The sequence below is a fragment of the Haliotis cracherodii genome, unplaced genomic scaffold (genome assembly GCF_022045235.1).
Source record: "Haliotis cracherodii isolate W230 unplaced genomic scaffold, xgHalCrac1.p SCAF_14, whole genome shotgun sequence".
NCBI lineage: Eukaryota > Metazoa > Mollusca > Gastropoda > Lepetellida > Haliotidae > Haliotis > Haliotis cracherodii.
Window position 1 is genome coordinate 6,573,382 of NW_027266269.1, and position 17,602 is coordinate 6,590,983.

Below are 17,602 nucleotides of genomic sequence, written 5' to 3' on the forward strand. Positions count from 1 at the left end.
CGTTCATGTCTGTCCATGTGGGTTCACCTTTAGAAATTCAGGCGTTCGTTCCACAACATGATCGTAGCTCTAAGGTGATCGCCACTCACTTACTTTAACTGAGACGAACGACTGTCATTGTGCTACAATTACCTTGCACCTCAAAGTTTACAATCACATCATAATACCCGATGATGTTGTTTGTGAAATTTTGTTGCAAGATCCTCGGTGATATGACATCAACCTAGCAACAAAGTTCCTGGGTCATGATCAGTGATCTATCATCTCTACACGCAATTGACAGCCACCCTGCTTGCTTTGCCAACACAAACAACAATCCCAAAGAACACCCCCCCACCCCCCAAAGCCCTGCAATATTTAAGCCATATCGTGACGACTATGTATGTATGTATGTATGTATGTATGTATGTATGTATGTGTACACGAGTGGCATCACGTTTGCTTGGAGACACAAGTCAACGTATGTCTATCGATTTCTCTCTATCCTTATAAATATAAATATGTTAAATAATCATATTGATAAACGTGTGTTTGAAGACACCACGTTTGCATGGAGACATGCATTGAAACATGAAGTACATCACTTTTGCAAAAGTCACGCATGTGTATCGATTTATACTTCTAGTAACGTCTGTTTGTAGTCACGCGTGGCACCACCTTTTGCATGGAGTCACGCGTGACACCACTTTTGCATGGAAACACGAAGTTTAACCACGTGTGCATGGAGACACGCATGGCAGTACACATGTAGACATACACGAGTGCCAACTCCTCCGCATGGATGAGAGAGTGACAACCTCATGATCATATTGATAAACGTCTGTTTGAAGACACGAGTGGCACCACCTTTGCATGGAGACGTGCATTGAGACATTAAGTACATCGTGCTTGCAAACGTCACGTATGTGTATCGATCTATACTTCTAGTAACGTCTGTTTGTAGTCACACGTGGCACCACGTTTTGCATAGAGACACGCGTGACACCACGTTTGCATGGAAACTCGAAGTTAACTACGTGGCAGTACGCATGTAGACATTCTTCTCGGCGTGGAAGAACGAGTGACGACGTAATCATATTGATAAATGTCTGTTTGTAGTCATGCGTTGCAACATGTTTGCATGGAGACACGAAATGTTGAGAATTCAGACGTCCGTTCCACAACATCATCGTAGCGCTAAGGTGATCGCCACTCACCTACTGTAACTGTCATTGCGCTACAACACGATCATCTTGTGGAATGAGACTTTGCACCTCAAAGTTTACAATCACATCATAATACCTGATGATGTCATTTGTGGAATTTTGTTGCAAGATCCTTCGCCGATATGCCGTCAACCTAGCAAAAAGTCGCTGGGTCGTCGACTGTGTATTATAAGCTCGTCTCAGTGATCTATCATCTCCACACGCAATTGCCACACCAGTCAGTGTACTGTCAGGAGACAGGTGGCAGGCCATCCGTGCCTTTGCAGCACAGCACCTATGTGGGTGAAGAAGTAATCTGCTTCTTCTCCAAAACAGCCCCTTTCAGAGCCCCCCATCTCTCCCGAAAGAATGATTTTCATCCTTTGCTTTGACTACCCTCTCACCACCCACCCACCAAAACAAAACAACAACAAACAAAAAACTCTTCCACCTCCTACCTTTCTCCCTCCTCCATCCTCCATCCTCTTGGGGGCGCTGTGCCGCCATTTTGCATTTGGAGATGGCCTCAGACCACAATTAATTTCCTTTTTTGCTATCTACAGTGACATGACAGCCCACCATAATTATTATCAGTCGTAGGCTGTTCTCCTGTTGCATGCTGACCACCCTACCACTTGTCACTTAAAACGCAAAGTTTCGTCCAGCATCCACCACCTTGCTTTCGCAGTGACTACTGTCAACAATGCTCACCGGAAGTTTCGAGCCAAAACACACACAGCGGCCTTCAACTTGGGGTTAAATCATAGGAAGCTGGAATCAATACCTTCACAGATTGGGGCTAACGTGCCGCCATCTTGGATGCGCGCGCCACCGGAACCGGAAGTACCACCATCTTGGATGCGCGCATGACCAACAATGCCCTGCGCAGGTCACGTGACCCGATGACGTCATCAGAGGTCACATGACCAAACCGAAACCGGATGTGACGTCATCACAGAAACCAACCAATCTTAAGCCAGGAGATGTCCTGGATCGCTGCACACAACTACTGTTCTGAATTGTTATGAATTTTATTATGATATGCTAGTTTTAAATCTACATCTGTGATAGTCTAGTGTTTTAACTGTCCTTGTCCTTGACTTGACATAGATGTATAACCACTTTTTGCCAAATATCTAAAATAATTACATTAAATGAGAACCAAATAAGTCAAACAGAAAGATGATGTGTCTATAATTCGCGAAAACACATGCATAGCACATAAACGTAGCTTTTGGGATCAATGTTACAGCTAAATCCAAACGAAACCGCCTGTAAAAAACGTGAAGCATAGGATCCTGCATATAGGCATGCAGGCCCCCTGCTGAATGGGTATACAGAATGCCAAGACTGAATGCAGCTCAACGGAACAACGCCATTAGGAGATTACAACCTGGAGCAACTCAGCAAGAAGTGGCCAGGCACTTTGGCGTATCCAGACAGACAATCTCCGCAATGTGGACCCGATACAACAACACCAACAGAGTTGACGACAGACCAAGGTCAGGAAGAACAAGGGTGACAACCCAAGCACAAGATCGATACATCCGGCTGAGACACCTCCACAGCCACGTCAACAACCACACAGATCCCTGGGGTACGCAGAATATCAGATCAAATGGTACGCAACAGACAGAGGGAAGCTGGACTTTTTGCACGAAGACCTGTTCGACGTCATGTATTGACCCCACGTCATCGGGCGGACCGTCTGCTTTGGTGCCAACAGAGGCACGTGCAGGGGGGAAATGTACTGTTTTCTGACGAGTACCGTTTCCTACTCACACGTGCTGATGGGCGCGCACGTGTCTACAGAACGTTACGCCCCCAACTGTGTGCATCAGGATGTCCCATTTGGCGGCGGGAGTGTCATGGTATGGGCCAGAATTCATCACGGTGGTAGGACGCCTATCGTGCATGTGGCAGGTACATTGACAGGTCAGAGCAGAAGCAAACGCCATTTTTACAGCGTTTTGACTAGACAAGAGTCATCAGAAGATGATAATTCACCAGCCCCCACAAAATAGAAAGGACAAATATTAAGGTAGTTTCTGAGCTACCAAAACAATCCCATGGAATTATTACGCAACAATAGAGTCAAATTCAAACTTGTTGCCATGACAACGGTTGGTTGGTTGGTTGGTTGTTTAACGCCGTACTCAGCAATATTCCAGCTACATGACGGCTGTTGTCTGTAAATAATCGAGTCTGGACCAGACAATGCAGTGATTGACGTCACGCACATCGAGCCTGACCACCCGATCCCAGCATAGTCATCTTTTATGTTAAGCTTGGGTTGCTGAGGACCCATATCCAGCAATATCACGGCGGGGGACACCAGAAAGGGGCTTCACACATTGTACCCATGTCGGGATTCAAACCCTGGTGCTCGGCGTGATGAGCAAACGCTTTAGCCACTAGGCTACCCAACCGCCCTGAGGTGAAAACGACACTCGTCACTGAATAGAACTTGTCCACACTGCATGGCCGTCCAGCGTAGACGCTGTCTGCACCACCGTAGACGTTCTTGACGGTGGCTTTCTGTCACAATGGGACGTCTGGCGGGTCTTCTGGCGATATCCCTGCACATCTGAAGGGGGCGACGTACAGTTTGTGTAGATATTCAGTGAAGGCCAGGGATGCTTCTTGAAGTCACTATTGCTGGCTGGAATCGATTTCGTAGGTGTGTTTTTCGAATCAAGTCTCAACGATTATTGGTTAAGCGTGGCCTGCCACTCCGAGGATGGTCTCTAGCTGCCTTCGTCTGTTGCAAAAATTGCCATAATGCCGTTTCTGTTGACGTTACATTGTCTTGCAACATCACGTTGACTCGATCCTGCTTCAAGCATACCAATATCTCGCAGACGCTCATTTTCGGACAGGCGTGGTATTTCGTAATGTTGATTAATTGCGTAATTTTGTTCTTTTTCTGAGTGGTTGTTGTCAGCACGATGCTAAGCAATGCATATGGAATCCCGTTAACGGACATGTTTTTATATCAATTCTTGGGTAATGTCAAAAGTCAACTTTTGCATGAAATGAATGCTTTTCTGTAGCAGTTGCGTTTTTTATGACTTGATTCCATACATGTACTATACTACTCAAAATTTGATAAGGATCACTAGGTGATATGTGTGTAAGTTACCACAAACATAACAAAAGACATGACTCTGACTCAGAAACGTGTTTAATCATGTTATGAATGAAAATTCATGAACGGCATGAACTTGTATCAATATGGAATGTTTGAAATCTGCAAACACCAAAAGGCATTTCATTAAAAAATGTTAACAGCAAACAAGAGAAAGAATTACACAGTTATGAGGGATAGTCCGTCATTACACTTAGTCGATGAAGTGTCAATATCGAGTATGACCTCCCCTTGCATCATTGACGGCCTTACAACGTCGAGATATGCTGTCAATAAGCACCTGGATGTTCCCAATGGGAAGGTTGTTCCACTCTTCCACGAGGGCATGTCCGAGCTCTGCCAAAGTCGTGGGTTGTGCTCTAAGGCGTGAAAGGGCAACCTGCAGCATGTTCCAGACATGACATGGCCAATCCATGCGGACAATTGTCTCCTGCTCAAGGTACTGCTCAACCACCCTGGCGCGATGAGGACGGGCGTTATCATCCATCAGGATGAACTCAGGGCCAACAGCACCAGCGTAGGGTCTGACGTAAACATCGAGGATCTCATCCCGGTACCTCACCCCCGTCATTGTTCCTCTCTCCAGGACATGAAGATCTGTCCTTCCATCTCTGTTGATTCCACCCCAGACCATGATGGAACCACCACCAAAACGGTCATGTTCACTGATGTTGGCATCATGGAAACGTTCACGTTGTCGTCGCCACACCCGCTGCCTCCTGTCTGTAAAGTCCAAACAATACCTGGACTCATCGGTGAACAGAACTGTAACCCAATCGTTCCGTGTCCAAGTGACATGATCTTCAGCCCATTCCAATCGCTCCCGTCGGTGTCGAACAGTCAGGGGGATTCGGACACATGCCCTTCTCGAGTAGAGACCTGCATTGTGAAGATGATTCCGTATCGTCTGAGTGGACACATTCACCCCCGAGGCGTTCAGGAGGTCGTTACGTAGGCTGGTTGCTGTCCAGAAGGGATGACGTCGTGCCTGAAGAGCCACAAAATGATCTTGGCGTTGGGTAGTCGACCTCTGACGACCACCCCCATGTCGGTGTGTTGCTGTACCAAAATTTTGCTGTCGGGACCAGGACCTGCTTACAACGCTCTGGATGACGTTTAGTGCATTGGCAACGTCACGTTGTGAATAGCCAGCATCAAGCATTCCTATACATCTGCCCAGTTGTTCTGTCGTCAGGCGACGCCTTACACGTTGAGGGTGCATTGCGTAGATAAATTGAGTTTAAAGTTTCAGAATGAATCAGACACCGATGCCTGATTGGAAATCGTGCAATGGTAGCAAAAGCATGAACTGTGATGTGAAACGCATTCCCATGGCACGAAATGCACTTGCAAGTGTGTTGGAGACGTTTTTGATTTCACTTGAACACAATATTGCCAGTTATGCAGTTATTATGTTTTTTTATTAAGAAAAATATCTACGATCCTTATCAAATTTTGAGTAGTATACAATATTGAAAACCAAACTTTACTTGTTTGATAAATACACTAAAATATTGGTCTTACGGGAACTTTGTTGTTGAGTATACACATAGCAAGTTTGGATGAAACATCGTTGAATCTTTCAAGTTATGCTCCGGATACGATGTACGGAGAGAAAAGACAGAGCAGATGATGACTATATCCCCCCTCATTATATGCCGAGGGATAATTAAAAAGGAAAGGTTGAAAGATTCATACACCTTAGATTTTGTCATATCAGCGCATCTGCAAGCTTCCTTAAACACTTAAAAATGGCACGTATATACCATCTGTGTTCAGCTATCGATCGTGTCCATCAAGTCTCAGTGACTATTTTGGAGAAAAGGAAAAAAGTATTTTACAAATGGGATGCTTATATTTCCAGTTTCCAATTTGTGTTTCAATACACGTTTAAAAATGAGGTTAATTGCAAGTTTCTATAACGTTTAAGAGCTAATGTTCAAACTATGTTTTGTGTAAGGACTTTTTTCTATGAGGTTATTTAGTTGACCTCATAAACAACAAATCAACCAACCAACTTTAAGATTCCGGCGTAGAATAGGTCTTCAGCAACCCATGCTTGCCGTAAATGACTTTGCTTGTCGTAAGAGGCGACTAACGAGATGGGGTGGTCAGGCTCGCTGACTTGGTTGATGCATGTCATCAATACCAATTGTGTGGATAGATGCTCATGACATTAATCACTGGATTGTCTGGTCTAGACTTGATTATATACAGACAGCCGTCATATAGCTGGAATATTGCTGAGTGTGTCGTTAAACAACAAACAAACCAACCAACCAACCAATCATTATTGGTGTCTACAATATGATGTATGACAGCTGGGGGCGGATGGAAGGGAGTCACCACTTCACTCAGTTTTTTCCCAATCTCTAAAAATACGTACAATTATTTATATTATATTGAACTCACTGAAGTCGCCATTTACGGCAAGCATGGGTTGCTGAAGACCTATTCTACACCGGAATCTTCACGGGTCACTGTTGATACTAGTCACAACAATTTCTTTTGATGAGATAACACAAAACAGTACTTTATGACTGTTGATACTAGTCACAAAGTACTGTTTTGTGTAATCTCATCTCATCAAATACCAATTGTGTGGATAGATGCTCATGACATTAATCACTGGATTGTCTGGTCTAGACTTGATTATATACAGACAGCCGTCATATAGCTGGAATATTGCTGCGTGTGTCGTTAAACAACAAACAAACCAACCAACCAACCAATCATTATTGGTGTCTACAATATGATGTATGACAGCTGGGGGCGGATGGAAGGGAGTCACCACTTCACTCAGTTTTTTCCCAATCTCTAAAAATACGTACAATTATTTATATTATATTGAACTCACTGGAAGTCGCCATTTACGGCAAGCATGGGTTGCTGAAGACCTATTCTACGCCGGAATCTTCACGGGTCACTGTTGATACTAGTCACAACAATTTCTTTTGATGAGATAACACAAAACAGTACTTTATGACTGTTGATACTAGTCATAAAGTACTGTTTTGTGTAATCTCATCAAAAGAAATTGCTGACTTATTTTTGCCAGAGGGCTTAACCTTTGAACACTTGGTATTAGCCGTATGTTACGTGAGTGTAATATGTAAACCATGTAATTAATTTGCATTAAAAAATGAAATGTTTTCCGTCACCGTTGGATCTCCGTTCACACGTCATTGCCAAGGACGTTTTCATTAACTGGATCTTAAAATGAATTTTGTATTGATGACTCAATATATGAACTTGGTCTCGTGGCTGTATGGCTGTAATAATGCCGATGCGACGTTAAATTTGAACTGACTCGTTGAATGGATAAAACCCTTTATAACTAATACTCTATTAGGTAACCAACACTTGAACTGGGCAATCCACTGAGTGGAAGATGAACGCATGTGACTCTTCATCATAATTTAATGATTGAAGCATTCATTTCATAGTGGCATGCAGTCACTTGTGAACTGCCTTCCCCTCTTTTCATGACAAGCATTCCAGTGCAATTTGTCTCGAGATCATTTCAGCCTAAATTCCATTTTACCTGTGCATTTAAGTGCTCAACTTAACGTAGAATGAGTCGTAGGATCCAAGTGTTTGTTTGCTGTTTAACTCCGCACTCAGCGATGTTTGTTTTCGGTTTAACTCCACGCTCAGCAATGTTTGTTTGTTGTTTTACGTCGCACTCAGCAATATTCGAGCTATATAACGGCAGTCTGTAATAAATAATTGAGTCTGGACTATGAGCATCGATGCAATTGGGATTCGATGATATGCATCAACCAAGTGAGTGAGTGAGTGAGTTGCTGAAGACGTATTCCAACCAGGATCTCTCTATGGTATTCTGACAGAGCGAAAGTGAGGTCAGATACCAAAGAAAGTTTACTAGGACGAGTGTAGTATTCTCTACATATGCTGATCATGTAATTCTTTTAGCTGAAACGGAGTCTGATCTTCAATGGAGTGAGTTACATGTAGATTTAACGCCGCTATTAACAGTATTCCAGTTATATCAAGGCATGTCAGCTTAATGTGGGAGGAACCCCCCCACCAAAAGCGATGCACTGAATTGTCTGATCTAGACTACTTATTTACAGACCACCGTCATATTGCTGGAATATTGCTGAGTGCGTCGTTAAACAATAAGCAAGCAAACAAACAAAAACGGGGGAATAAGAAATTAAAAAACAAAACATTAATTAGCAAAAGGCACCATTTCATATATATAGCAGGTTGAAAAGCCTATGACGGTTTCAAGTTATATTCCGGAAACGAAATAGGGACAGACGGGCGGACAGATGACCGGACAGATGACTATATCCCCCTCATTATATGTCCAGTGATAATCTAGAAAGGTTGAAAGATTCATATCCTTAAAAGTTTAGATTTTATCAATTCAGCGCATCTGCAAGCTTCCTTAAACACTTCAAAATGGAATGTATATATGGTTTATCAGATAACAAATGAGAAGATAGGATAAAAGACCATCAGTGTTCAGCTACTAATCAGCTCCATCAAGTCTCGGTGACTATTTTGGTGAAAAGGAAAAAAGTATTTTACAAATGGGATGCTTATATTTCCACCTGTTTCAATACACGTTTTAAAATGAGGTTAATTGCAAGTTTCCATAACGTTTGAGAACTAATGTTCGAACGATGTTTTTGTGTGAGGACTTTCTTCAATGAGGTTATTATATACGTCTACAATGTTATTTTGTTGATCTCATTATACATCATTTACAATGTGATGTCCAGACTTGTCAGATTGGTTGAAAGTTTAATCTAATAGTTTTAAGGCGCGGGTTGTTGTTTACCCTCTTTCTGCCACATAAAAAAGCCTGTGTACTATTGATGTGCCGGGTTTATTTGCGAGTGACGTGAATACTGCACACCTTCGTCTAAAAACAACGTAACGTAACAACGGTAAGACCCACAATGTTCAAATTGCACACCATGAAAGATAAACCAATTTCCCAATTGCATGGATCGATGCTCATGATATTAATCACTGGATTGTCTGGTCCAGACTCGATTATTTATACAGACCGCCGTCATATAGCTGGGATATTAAACAAGGAAAGAGTTTCTAGAACCAGGACTTACAGGGATTGCCTGTTCAGGCTCTATTTAGAGCAATGTATATCAAAGGATGAAGAACCTGTAAAGGAAGATATGTACCGGCAAATCTTTGACCTTGAGTATAATTTGGGTTTTCATGTGCCCAAAAAGGACAGATGTGACTTTTGTGAGCAGTTTACTGATAAACTCTCTGATGAGTACAAGGCTCATATATATAAATGACTCTAAGATACAAACACAAACTGAAAGAGACAATGAAAGATCGATTGTAAGTGACGACACAGTCAAAATATGTTTTGATCTTGAAAATGTCATCGCTTGCCCAAGAGCTAATGTGTCCTCTTTCTTTTATAAGCGTAAACTGAAATTATATTGTCACCACATGGATACTGTTGTGTCTGGCACGAGAGAATCGCAAGAAGGGGTTGGAATGAAATAGCAAGTGCCTTAATTGCAATTCTGGAGAGGTTTGTGCAAGATCATCCTGAAATAAAGCACCTTGTGTTGTGGTCAGATTCCTGCGTCCCCCAGAATCTAAATTCCATCATGTGCACAACCCTAAAGAAGTTTCTTGCACGGTCTGAAATCCAAAGCATCAAGCAAAAGTTCTGTGAGCCAGGACATAGCTTCTTTCAAGAGGTTGATAACCTTTACAGCAAAATTGAAAAAGCCATAAAAGTCAGAGAGATATATAGTTCCTTGAGCTTTATCCGCATGCTGAAGGATGTTGGAAAACAGCCTTTGATCATCATACAGATGGAAAATAACATGTTTCTGAATTATCAAAATGTTTCAAATTTGAGGTAATTCCATTCACTAAAGTGAAAAAGATCACATTGTGTGATAACAAGCCAAGGGAATGCTCGTACAAAACCTCCAGAGATTCACAGATCACTTCGGCAAAGAAGCAGAAATACAGATATGCGTTTGCATCTTCCAGATCTATCAGAAGCACCTTCCTTGAGCAAAGATAAGATCAAGGACTTGAGATCTATGCTCAAATTATTGCCTCAAGATGATAACGCGTATATGCTTATGGTCAATAAACTATCTGTTGCTCCAAGTGAAGTTCAGTTTGTACTCGGGTTCAAGTGATCGATCTCCAATTTCACAAAGGTTAACGTTGATCATAGATATAGTTGTGCTGAAAACAAGATGATTTGTTCTGTAGCAATTAGACACAGCAATTGGACACATGATTTGAGCGATCCGGGATAGAATATGTCTTCAGCAACCCATGTTTGCCGTAAAAGGTGACTATGCTTGTAAGAGGCGACTAAAGGGATCAGGTGGTCAGGCTCGCTGACTTGGTTGATGCATGTAATTGTATCCCAATTGCGTGGATCGATGCTCATGATGTCAATCATTGGATTGTCTGGTCCAAACTCGATAATTTACATACCGCCGTCATATAGCTGGAGTGCGGCGTTAAACAACAAACAAACAAACAAACATGATTTGAGCACATACCATTTTGTTCTCAAACACTATCTGGATTAAATGCAAGCTATTGCTAAAGTTTATGTTATCGTGTGGCTGACAGATTTGTATTTCTCATTACACTAGTTTCGTATTTTACCAAGGGAATGAGTTCTAAAAGTTGTTCAACTATTATCTAGTATGAAAAAGTTATCCGACTTTACTCTGATATGTTAGCAACATGAGTTAAGGAAAAGACTGTTGCAAATTCAAATGAGATGCTTGTCAACACACTCACTTATTTTAATGTATCATTATTTTATTTCAAATAAACTGTTGATGTTTTATGCTTTACATTATACAGTTTCAGATTAAACTTTTAAAAAACACATGAAAGTCTTGTAGCCATATTTGTAGTGTTTTTAATGATAAACAGGGCAAAATGTAATGCGTTCAAAACTGGACCATTCATGAAATACACATTTATGCGTGAATGTAAAGGGTGTTTATATCTTAGGGATAACAAAGGAACACCTTTGGGTCTCACATCTTACCCTGTAATTTTAAAAATATCGAATATTTACATTGATATGATGTGACTTACCGAACGGGCAATGGAGTTTTCTATACAAATTTAGATAGAACACTTAAAGAATCAGAAAAAATCAAAATCATTGTGGTGAACTGTTCTATCTGATGGTCGAAATTTCTTCGTTTCAACAATTTAGAAGCCATATGGGGCATATTTTGTCACCATTGTGTTGTTTCTACTAAATAAAACACATTTGGCACCATATGTTACAAGTCACAGTATGGGGTACTTCGATGGGAACACCCCAAACTTTCAAACTCGATTTCCCGCAAAGTAGGAAAAAGTGAGTTGGAACAAAATAATTAGGCAGCGACATGTCATCGTATGTCAATTGCGTGGATCGATGATCATATCTTAATCACTGGATTGTCTGGTCCAGACTCGATTATTTTACAGACCGCTGTCATGTAGCAGGAATATTGCCGAGTGCAGCTTTAAAAAACCAAACCAAACCAAACCCAAAGGAACTGTGTTCGCTGACATTTATTAGTCAATTGGATTTATACGTTCTTAGTAAAATTGGTTGGTGTAACGCCGCACTCGGCAATATTCCAGCTATATGACGGTGGTCTGTTAATAATCTAGTCTGGACCAGACAATACAGTGATTGACATCATGAGCATCTATCCACACAATTGGGATCGATTACATGCATCAACCAAGTCAGGGAGCCTGACCGCCCGATCCCTTTAGTCGCCATTTACAGCAAGCATGGGTTGCTGAAGACCTATTCTACCCCGGACCTTCACGGGTCTGCATTTATATGTGATTGTTGTCATGAAATGTTCAAAGTATAATCGAAATTGAACTCTATAATCAATCTGTCTGTCGGGAACTTTTGATGAATCATTTCCATGGCGATGTGGTAGATTAGCTGTCATGTATACCGATATCCGAAGTAACAGTTTAACATCATTTCAACGGACATTTTATACAAATCAAACTATTCATAACGGGTAATGTTTGACTAATTTGACAAAAAGGAAGGCAAAGGTTACCCGCCAGAAAAAAACAGACATTTCAGATTAGCGTAAGCTGTAACACGACTTGCAGTCTTTTCTCACGTCCGCGCCTCCTCGTGGCATTTGTTACTGACATTTGTGGATTACGTTTTGTCAGTTGAGCGAATACGTGACGGCAAAGACATACACGTGTAGCTGCATTAAGAAGTTGGCACTTGTCCAATAGTCCTTGCCAAACTGCCCATTGCTAAGGTATAATACGGACTAGTCGAAATTTGCCATTTTTTACGGGTTTACATTATATAAGGACTAGAAGAAAAACATTTAGTTTCTATAGCCAAGTAGATGTAACTGTTTAAGTGAGATGTAAAAGACAAATGTAACAATCTCTCATTATATACATATTTATTGACAGTTTTTACATGTGAATAAAAAAAACTATGCAGAATCAATTTTAATAAACTGACGCATCTTTGCTAGAATACTGCTAAAAGTGGCATGATTAATGCTCACTCTATTTACATGAAGTACATAATTCGGAACAAAAGATCAATAATCCATATACAAGGAATCGCCACGAATTAACTGGAATATTGCAAATGGGGCGTTCAATTATGCTCACCCACCAACATGTCCTTTAATATATACACAAATCAATTTTCTATACACAGTAGACCCTGAAGATTCCGGGGTGGAATAGGTCTTCAGCAACCCATGCTTGCCGTAAAAAGCGACTATGCTTGTCGTAAAGGACGACGAACGGGATCGGGTGGTCAGGCTCGCTGACTTGGTTGATACATGTCATTGGTCCTAATGGCGTGGATCGATGCGCATGATGTCAATCACTGGATTGTCTGGTCCAGACTCGATTATTTACAGACTGCTGTCATATAGCTGGAGAATTGCTGTGTGCGGTGTTAAACAACAAACCATCCAATCAACCAACCAACCAAAGCGACAATAAATGTGTGAAATTATCATGAAACAGTAAAAAGCAGTAAACAATGATCATGTGTAGTTTCATTCAAGGACCTTCACCTCAGAGAAATTACCAAATATGTACAACAAATATGTTGACGTTTGACATCACTACAGGTGACCGAATTTTACCAAAAGAAACAATGCGCAGGATTTTACAAGGGGACTTTCGTTGATTCAGGGTTCGTATATACATGAATGTGACATGTAAGTAATTAGAAACACTCTGAAAATCTGTGTCCTGTTTTTTGTTGTTATAATTTTTTAATTTGAAGTTTACACGATGTAGGCTTTTCCATTGGACGAGAGGTCGGTCACATGACCACGAAATTGATGTTCATAAGATTAGTGTATGAACGACACAATTTGACGTTCATACGTTTTTCATGAGACTGTGTTCTTGAAATAATGTAAACACTGACGGACTACTTCCACATTCCTGGGGAAACCCCTGGGAATTCCCTAGCACGAAAACATAAATAAGCGTTCTTTCTGATCATTTAGAACCTTTATTCTTGGTCTCAGCGTGTCAGTATACATTGAGAAATGTCAGAGAGCGTGACTGCATGATTGTTCACGAATATCCTCGCTACGGCCTATCCTAATGAAGAAAAAAAGAAATGCACATCTAAACTATCGTAGTATCGACTCAATCTGTGCCTAGGCTGACATTGACCGTCTCCAGCAATCTATGAATTTACCTTAGTGTCTGTTTGAGGCATCTTTATTCACCTTTCAATGATCTGCCAGTTGATCAGTGATGACTAACACATGTAACCGCCACGGGTTCATTAACAACTTCGGAAATCTCTCCCGTCACGTTATCGTGTCGGCCATTTTGACGTCTTGTACTTGATGTAAATGTATTACGACGTGTCATTATGACTGACTTACTGAGGTAGTTCTTTACAGACCTTTCTCATCTAATGAGGATATGATTTGAACACATGTGCTGCGTAAGATGTTTCTGAAGAGCAAGTTGTGCATCCATACGCCCATGTCACCTTAACTGTTTTACTCTGCGATGTAGTTGGTTGTTGTATGGCTGTCAGTGTAAACATGAAGTCACGAGTACTAAATAAAATTGTGTTTAGATCATGGCCTACATCCTTTGAGGTAAAATATTGTGATAAAAAAATTATAAGAATTGACTTTCTCTTTGTGTGAGTTCATTGGAGTATGAACCTTCATGTTGTCGCAAGCTCCGACGTTCATACAGTTTGGCCCTCACTCTATGAAGGTTCATACTCCAATGGTTGGTTGGTTTGTCGATTAACGCCGCACTCACCAATATTCCAGCTATATGACGGCGGTCTGTAAAAAATCGAGTCTGGACCAGACAATCCAGTGATTGACATCATGAGCATCAATCCAGGATATTGGGATTGATGATGTGCATCAACCAAGTCAGCGAGCCTGACCACCCGATCCCATTAATCGCCTTTTACGACAAGCATAGTCGCCTTATACTGCAAGCATGGGTTGCTGAAGACCTATTCTACCCCAGAATCTCATACTCCAATGAACTCACACAAAGTGAAGGTCAATTCTTAATTAAACCAACGATGAAAAACAAAAACAAAATGGTAGAACGATGAAATCTATATCTTTTGAAAGAGCTCTTTGTTGTTGTACATATCAAGAGGGTTGAAGCAGTCTCGAAATGTCCGCTGAATTGGTATTTTTTCCGTTTTAGCCCCTAGGCGATGCATGAGGCAAACAACCTCCGCCATCTTTCTTGCAAGAAATTTTGTCTTAGCTTCAGATATTCTCTCAGATTGAGCTTCATGATCCCCGGTTTTGCTATATGTTATTATCAGGACTAGTGGACTGAGACTGTTAGGTTTTTAACACTGCTGAACACTAAACAGGATATTGACAGATGAATAAGAGTTTGGGGCTAAAGCCCAAGAGCAATCTTTGTTACTAGTTTCTGCTCTCATCAGACTGTCAGTGTGGGTATGTTCCAGATGTAATACCCGTGGAGCCTACTAGTGGAATGGTACTGGTGGACCGGTGGTCTAATTGTTACCGGGTGGATCGTGAGTGGTGTACTCAGTGCTGCTGGACCGGTGGCGGGGCTGGGGCAGATTATCGGTGGTCATGATTTTACGACTGCTTCAATAAATTTTATGTTTTCGAAATTTATTGTTGTGTGTTGTATTTTTATATCACAGTTGTCCTTATAGGCCGAATGCCTATTTTCCGGGACTGGATGTTGTCCCAGTTTAGGTTGTAAAAGGCGACTAACGGGATCGGGTGGTCAGGCTCGCTGACTTGGTTGATACATGTCATCGATCCCAATTGCGTGGATCGATGCTCATAATATTAAGCAGTGGATTGTCTGGTCCAGACTCAATTATTTACTGTCGTTTGTATGATTGTTGACATAACAGACAGATGAACCTTTCGGAGCTGTGGGCGCTCCTTAAGTGTCTTTGTAACCCGTCCCGGCATGAGTAATTCCTTGGGCAGTGTGGGCAGTAAAGGGACTCCATAGTTTGTGAGTGCTGATTGTGACGTTATGAAACTGTTAGTTTTTTAACACTGCTGAACACTAAACATGATATTGACAAATATATTTTTTAACACTCCTGAACACTAAACAGGATATTGACAAATATATTTAATATTTCGAATTTACCTCGGACTACCCATGGTAGATAGGATTGTGATGACCCTCCTGTCTGAAAAGAGCACTGCCAGCAGTGGACCCTGTCTTCTCGCAATTGTCAAGCCCCTAGGTGGTCGTTTCCCAACGAAAGAGCTCGGCATTCCCTTCCGGAGAACGGCGACAACTCCTGTGCAGAATGTCTTCCTGTCAAAAAGAGCATAGCAGAGACGGACTGCTGTAGTAGTCGCAGATGATGTGGTGGCCCTTGTCGATATGCGGTTCCATCAAGTCCAGGACCACACTATGCCCAAGACCCTTCTTGGGCGGTGGTCCTCAAAGGTTCCGGCGCTTGTAGATACGAACTTGATGGGTGTAGCCAGTACCCGCCTCGGCAAGGATCCACAACTTCACCCTACATCTGTGTGCTTTCTTGTTGGCCATGTACTGTACAAGATGATGTCGCCCTTTGAAGCCAACCATCCTTTCATCAACGTAAACACTCTGTGACAGCCTGAAAAAAGAAACTGTGTGATATGCATTACTTAGTTGATGGATGACAAAATAGACACAATTTATGGATAACAACTTCTTTATTTACTGTCAAGGCGACGTTTCGGTATATAGATCCTTATACCTTATCTATTTATGAAGTTTTAAATAGAAAATCATTTTACAAATGTTCATGTAAAAAATCTGCAATTTTTGCTATATGTAATTTTCATATTGTCATTTAACATGTAGAATTCAATAGGACTTTCACGACATGAAAGATGTGCCATAATGAATATTGTTCAAATACTTTTTATATGATATAACAGAATTAAGAAAGTGAAAAGATAACATACCCATGAGAGTTTGCGAATGATCCTTTCACAAGATCAAGGACGGGCCTGATCTTGTGGAGGGGGTCGTGATCTGGCTGCCCTCGGGGCACTGCAACAGAGATGTTGTTGCAGTGGCAGAACCGCATGATGACTTGGAAGCGATGATCCCCCTGAAGGAAGGTGTTGACACCAGCCAGTTCTTGTCCCCTTCATTCCAGTAGGATGGAATGGTTGGCTTCTTGACGACACCCATGGCCAACCAGAGTCCAAGAAATGCCTGCATTTCTTCCCGGTCAACGGGTCTCCACGCCCGAGCCCTCTTCTGAGGTGATAGAGTGCTCAGCATACCTGTTTGTCTCCCCGATCTGCAGGTCGAACAAATCAACACCCCTCCTCTGAGTTGCTGATCGAATATAGGAGGGGCCTGGTTATCTGAAACATATATCATAGACCCGTGAAGATCTGGGGTAGAATAGTTCTTCAGCAACCCATGCTTGCGGTAAAAGGCGACTATGCTTGTTGTAAGAGGCCACTAACGGGATCAGGTGGTCAGGCTCGCTGACTTGGTTGATGCATGTCACTGATCCCAATTGCGTGGGTCGATGATCATGATGTCAATCACTGGATCGTCTGGCCCAGACTCGATTATTTACAGACCGCCGTTATATAGCTGGAATATTTCTGAGTGGGGCGTTAAACAACAAACAAACAAATCATATACCATTATTTATGACCACATGAATTATTTGTATTTGATACATGCAACAATAATCTCATTATCATTCAATTTATATCCACATTTT

The 17,602-nt window shown here is 41.7% G+C and overlaps 1 pseudogene; it reads right to left on the reverse strand.

The window, feature by feature from the left end:
- Nucleotides 1-16,001: 16,001 nt before the first annotated feature.
- On the reverse strand, nucleotides 16,002-17,217 carry LOC139460186 (piggyBac transposable element-derived protein 4-like; annotated as a pseudogene).
- Between the last annotated feature and the right edge of the window lie 385 nt (nucleotides 17,218-17,602).